Below are 5,915 nucleotides of genomic sequence, written 5' to 3' on the forward strand. Positions count from 1 at the left end.
TTTTTAGACAGAGTCTTACTCTGTCACCCAGGCTGGAGTGCAGTGGCATGATCTTGGCTCACTGTAACCTCTGCCTCCTGGGTTCAAGCGATTCTCCTGCCTCAGTCTCCTGAGTAGCGATTCTCCTGCCTCAGTCTCCTGAGTAGCTGGGATTACAAGCATGTACCACCATGCCCAGCTAATTTGTGTATTTTTAGTAGAGACGGGGTTTCACCATATTGGTCAGGCTGGTCTCGAACTCCTGACCTCGTGATCCACCCACCTTGGCCTCCTGAAGTGCTGGCATTACAGGTGTGAGCCATTGTGCCCGGCCTGTTTTCCAAACTTTTAGATTTCTCTTCTTCCTCAGGAGCACCAATTATTCTTGGTCATTTAACATAATCCCAAACTTCTTGGAGGCTTTTTTCATTTTAAAATTATTTTAGTTTGTCTTTGTTGGATTGAGTTAATTTGAAAGCCTCGTCTTTGAGTTTTGAAGTTCTTTCTTCTACTTGTTCAATTTTATTGCTGAGACTTTCCAGTATATTTTGCATTTCTCTAAGTCTATTCCTCATTACCAGAAGTTGTGGTTGTTTTATATTTATGCTGTTTCGGTGAAGATAATTCCCTTCATATCTTATTCTTCTTCTTCTTATTATTATTTTATTTCATTAAGTTGGATTTCATCTTTCTCTGGTGCCTCATTTATTAGCTTAATAATCAACCTTCTGAATTCTTTTTCTGGCAATTCAGAGATTTCATCTTGTTTGGATCCATTGCTGGTGAACTAGTGTGATCTTTTGGGGGTGTTAAAGAGCTTTGTTTTGTCATATTACCAGAATTGTTCTTCTGGTTCCTTCTCATTTGGGTAGACTAAATCAGGGGGAAAATTTGTTGCTCGAGGGCTGTAGTTCAGATTCTTTTGTCCCATGAGTTGCCCCTTTGATGTGGTGCTCTCCACCTTCTTCTAGGGATGTTGCTTCCTGAGAGCCAAACTGGAGTGATTGTTATTTTTTTTCTGAATCTAGCCACCCAGTAGAGCCACTGGGCTCTGGGCTGGTACTGAGGAGCGTCTGCACAGAGTCCTGTGATGTGAACTGTCTTCAGGTCTCTCAGCCAAGGATGCCAGTGTTTTTGAACCAAACTGAGGGCCAGACTGCTGTTTCTTTGTGCCCAATAACAAGATGAAGATGAACTGGGGAGAAAGAGAGTTTTTATTTCTGTAACCAGCTACAGGGAGAAGGCCTGGAAATTATTGCCTGACCAATTCAAAATTACAGAGTTTTCTAGAGCTTATATATCTTCTAAGCTGTATGTCTATGTGTATGTGTGCATTCATCTAAAGACATGAGTGATTAACTTCTTTTAATTTATAACTAAGATATGAGTCCCGAAGACCTTCTTTTGGAGCCTTAGTAAGTTTACTTAATCTAAATAGGTCCAGGTGCTGAGGTGATTACCTTATCTTGTCTCCTGCTACATCATGGAGGTTTGGGGAGTTCCTTCAGACTGCCAATAAACTTGTTTGTGGAGTCCTGGGGGTTTCTTCAAATCCCCGATAAAACTTGTTTATTCCTAAACGGGTCCTGTTAAAAATTCCTTTATTATTTTGTCATGCTTTAAGGCCCAGGAAAGCCTAGGCAAAACTCTTGATGGGCTTTTGTTACACTCCAGCCTTTGGACTGGCATTTTTAGCTTTTAATATTGAACTTAACCACTCAGTCGGTACTGAAACCATTGTGGAGGCCCGTGTTAGTGAAACCTGGGCTGCCACACCAGCACCTGCTCTGGTGGAGATGTCAGGGGAGTGAAGTGGGCTCTGTGAGAGTCCTTGGTTGTGGTTTTGTTTATTGCACTAGTTTTTTGTTAGTTGGCCTCCAGCCAGGAGGTGGAACTTTTAAGAGAGCATCTGCTGCAGTAGTATAGAGAGGATCAGGTGGTGGGCGGGACCCTAGAGCTCCCAAGAGATTTTGTCCTTTGGCTTCAGCTACCAGAGCAGGTAGAGAAAGACCATCAGGTAGAGGCAGGGTTAGGCATTTTTGAGCTCAAACGCTCATTGGGCGGGGTTTGCTGTGGCTGCTGTAGGTGTTAGGGGTGTGGTTACCAGGCTAATGGAGTTATGTTCCCAGTGGATTATGGCTGCTTCTGCTGTATCATACAAGTTACCACAGATGTAGGGGAAAGCCAGCAGTTACAGGCCTCACCTAGCCCCCTTGCAGCCCAAAAGTCTGCTCTCACTTCCACAGTGCCACCACCAACAGCACGGAATTAATTTCCAGGCAGTGGGTGAGAAGGACTGAGAACTTGCCCCAGGCTACCAGCCTCCCTGGGGAGAAAGTAACAAAGGCTTTCAGGTTTTGCACCTCCCTGCCTGCTGCAGCTTCTGTGCTATGTCTGCACTTCAATTCACCTCCTCCCTCAGGTTCTGTCCAGGAAACTTACGTTTTGTTTAAATTGTTAACAAAGATCAGCTTGAAGTTTCCTTCTCCCTCTGATCTTTTCCTAGTTCCTCTGCAGCCCTCCTCAAGAACCTCTGTGAGACAAAGTCAGAAATGGCTTTCCAGGGGACCAAGAGTGCCCACAGGGCTCTTCCCACTGTTTCTTTTACCCTTGTATTTTGCTCGGCTCTCTAAATTTGTCTCAACTCCAGGTAAGGTCAAATCCTTCTGTGATATGGACCTTCAGGTTGCCTAGTGAGGGTGTGCGTTTGGGGGTGGATGATCCCCCTTTGATACTTTCACACTTTGGACACTCAGTTTTTTTTTGGCTATTTCTAGGGCCCTGCAGCAGCAATCTGCTTCCTTCAAAGGGTGTGTGGATTCTCTCGGCTTTCCTGGTATGTTCCTGTGATAGTTCCTGGAGCACAAGTTCACGATGTGAGTCTCCACACACTGCCCTGTCCACTGGAGTGGGAGCTGCAAGTTTGTCCTGCCTCCAATCTGCCATTTTCCCCCACCCCATCCATCATTCTATTCTCTTTGACTGTAAGTAAAACTTTTTATTTTGACTCTCATATATGAGTAAGAACATGCAACAGTTTCTCTCTGTGTCTGGCTTAATTTACTTAACATAATGACCTTCAGTTCTATCATGTTACTGCAAGTGACTTAATTTTATTTTTTTCCCTATGGCCAAGTAGTATGGCATTGTGTATATTTAGCAAATCTTTTTTGTTCATTCATCCATTGATGGACACTTAGGTTGATTTCATATCATTGCTATTGCAAATAGTGCTGCAATAACATGGGGGTACATGTATCCTTTTAATATACTGATTTCCTTTCCTTTGGATAAATACCTAGTGATTTGTTTTTCTAAGACCACCAGAGGGAGTACAAAAGAACCAGCAAGTAGGCAAGGCTAGGAGCAAAACTGAAAATTTATTTTTTGGTCACCTAGCTTCAGGGAAGAAGGTGTGGAAGGTGAGGTCTGTTGGCCTCGGCAAAGCAGGCCAACAGAGTCGCCCGGTGGAGCTCTACCGCGGAGTTCCTGATGCAGTCCCGATAGGAGTGGGGGCTGAGGAAGTCCGTGCAGCGCGCTTGCCAGGAGCGGCTTTTTTGGGAGTGGGAGGGCAATAGGCGGGGCACGGGCGTGTCGGAGGGTGTTCTGTAGGTGCGACCAGGTAAATCTTGGTCTCTTCGGATTGACTTCACCTGGCGCATGGCCTTCCCGGGCACCGGCTGCATTTTCACGCGTGTGGGAAAAGTTGGTGATGAAGAACCCGGAAGTGCGCCATCTTGCCTCCGTTGGTCCAAACACCTAGTTGTAAGATTGCTGGATCACATGGTAGTTCTATTTTTAGTTTTACTGAGAAAACTTTATACTGTTTTCCATAATGGCTATACTAATTTACATTCCCACCACAAGTATATAAGAATTCTCTTTTCTCTGCATCCTCATCAGCATCTGTTTTTTTTTTTTTTTTTTTTTTGGCAGAGGGTCTTTTTGATAACAGCCATTTAACCATTCTAGCTGGGTAAGCTAATATCTCATTGTGGTTTTGATTTGCATTCCCTGATGATTAGTGATGTTGAGCATATTTTACATACCTGTTGGCCATTTGTACGTCTTCTTTTGAAAAACATCTATTCAGATTCTTTGCCTACTTTTTAATGGGACTGTTTACTTTTGCTATTGAGTTCCTCGTGTATTCTGGATGTTAGTCCTTTGTTGGATAAAGAGTTTGCAAATATTTTCTCTCATTCTGTAGGCTGTCTCTTCACTCTTGTTTCCTTTGCTGTGCAGAAACTTTTTACTTTAACATAGCCCCATTTGTCTATTTCTTATTTTTGTTACTTGTGCTTTTGGGATTTAACCATGAAGTCATTGCTTAGATCAATGTCATGGAGTGTTTCCCCTATGTTTAGTTCTAATAATTTTATAGTTTTGGGTTTTACATTTAAGTATTTAATCCACTTTGAGTTGATTTTTTTATGTGGTGAGACTTAGAGATCTAGTTTTATTTTTCTGCATATGGATATTCAGTTTTCCCAGCACTATTTATTAAAGAGGGTGTCTCTTTCCCAATGTATGTTTTTGATACCTTTGTTAAAAATCAGTTGGCTGTAAATGACATGGATTTATTTCTGATTCTCTATTCTGTCAGTCTATGTGTCTATTTTAATACTAGCACCATGATATTTTGTTTGCTATAGCCTTGGAATATATTTTGAAGTCAGATAGTGTGATGTCTCCAGTTTTGTTCTTTCCCTTCAGGATTACTTTGGCTATTTGGGCCCTGTTTTGGTTCCATATGAATTTTGGAATTTCTTTATCTGTTTCTGTGAAAAATGACTTTGGCATTTCAATAGGGATTGCATTGAATCTGTAGGTGCTGTGGGTTGTGTGGTCATTTTAATGGTATTAATTCTTTTTATCATGAGTGTGGATAAAGTCTTTCCATTTCTGTCCTCCTCAATTTTTTTTCACCAGTGTTTTGAGGTTTTCCTTATAGAAATCTTTTACCTCCTTGGTTACGTTTATTTCTAAGTATTTTCTTTTAGCTATTATCAATGGGATTTACTTATTGATTTCCTTTTCAGCTACTTTGTTTACAGTTTCTAGAAGTGTTACTGATTTTTGTATAATGATTTTGTATCCTATAACTTTACTGAATTTGTTTATTGGATCTAAGAGTTTTGGTGGAGTCTTTTGATTTTCTAAATAAAAGAACATGTCATCTGCAGATAAGGACAATTTGACTTCCTCTTTTCTAATTTACTTATTTTCTCATTTACTTATGTATTTGCCTAATTGCTCTGGGTTGGACATCCAGTACTACGTTGAATAGGAGTGGTGAAAGTGTGTTTTCTTATCTAGTTCCAATTCTTGGAGGAAAGGCTTTCAGATTTTCCCCATTCTGTATTATGTTTTCTGTAGGTTTGTCATATATGGCCTTTGTTATGCTGAGATATATTCCTTCTATGCCTAGTTTGTTGAGAGTCTTTATCATGAAGGGATGTTGAATTTTATCAAAACCACAACGACATTTGCACCAACCTAATTTTATTTGTATTGGGTACTCCCAGTTTGGGACATATATATATTTATAATTATTGTATTCTCTTGCTAAATTTATCTTTTTGTAATTACATCAAACATGTTATTGGCATTAATGACTTATTGCTTGTTACCCTGACCTAACAATGGTTTCAATTTACTAATAGTCTGAGTACACATTTTGAACCCCAAATGTTGATTTGCCAAGGACACTATCATAACCTTGTTAGTAACCTACAAATATACCTTAGTTTGAGGAAGCTAAAGAGATTCCCATAGGCTTCCTCAGCAAACATTGGGCTTGTCAGTGGTGGGTGTGTAAGCTCAACAAGTTACCCTGACCTAACAATGGTTTCGATTTGTCAAATATTTGCTACTTTGCTTACTGTCCTCCACCATTAGAGCACATGATACTTTGAATATGTTTTAAACAAAGG

Source organism: Rhinopithecus bieti, unplaced genomic scaffold (genome assembly GCF_001698545.2).
Source record: "Rhinopithecus bieti isolate Rb0 unplaced genomic scaffold, ASM169854v2 scaffold_12088, whole genome shotgun sequence".
Lineage (NCBI taxonomy): Eukaryota > Metazoa > Chordata > Mammalia > Primates > Cercopithecidae > Rhinopithecus > Rhinopithecus bieti.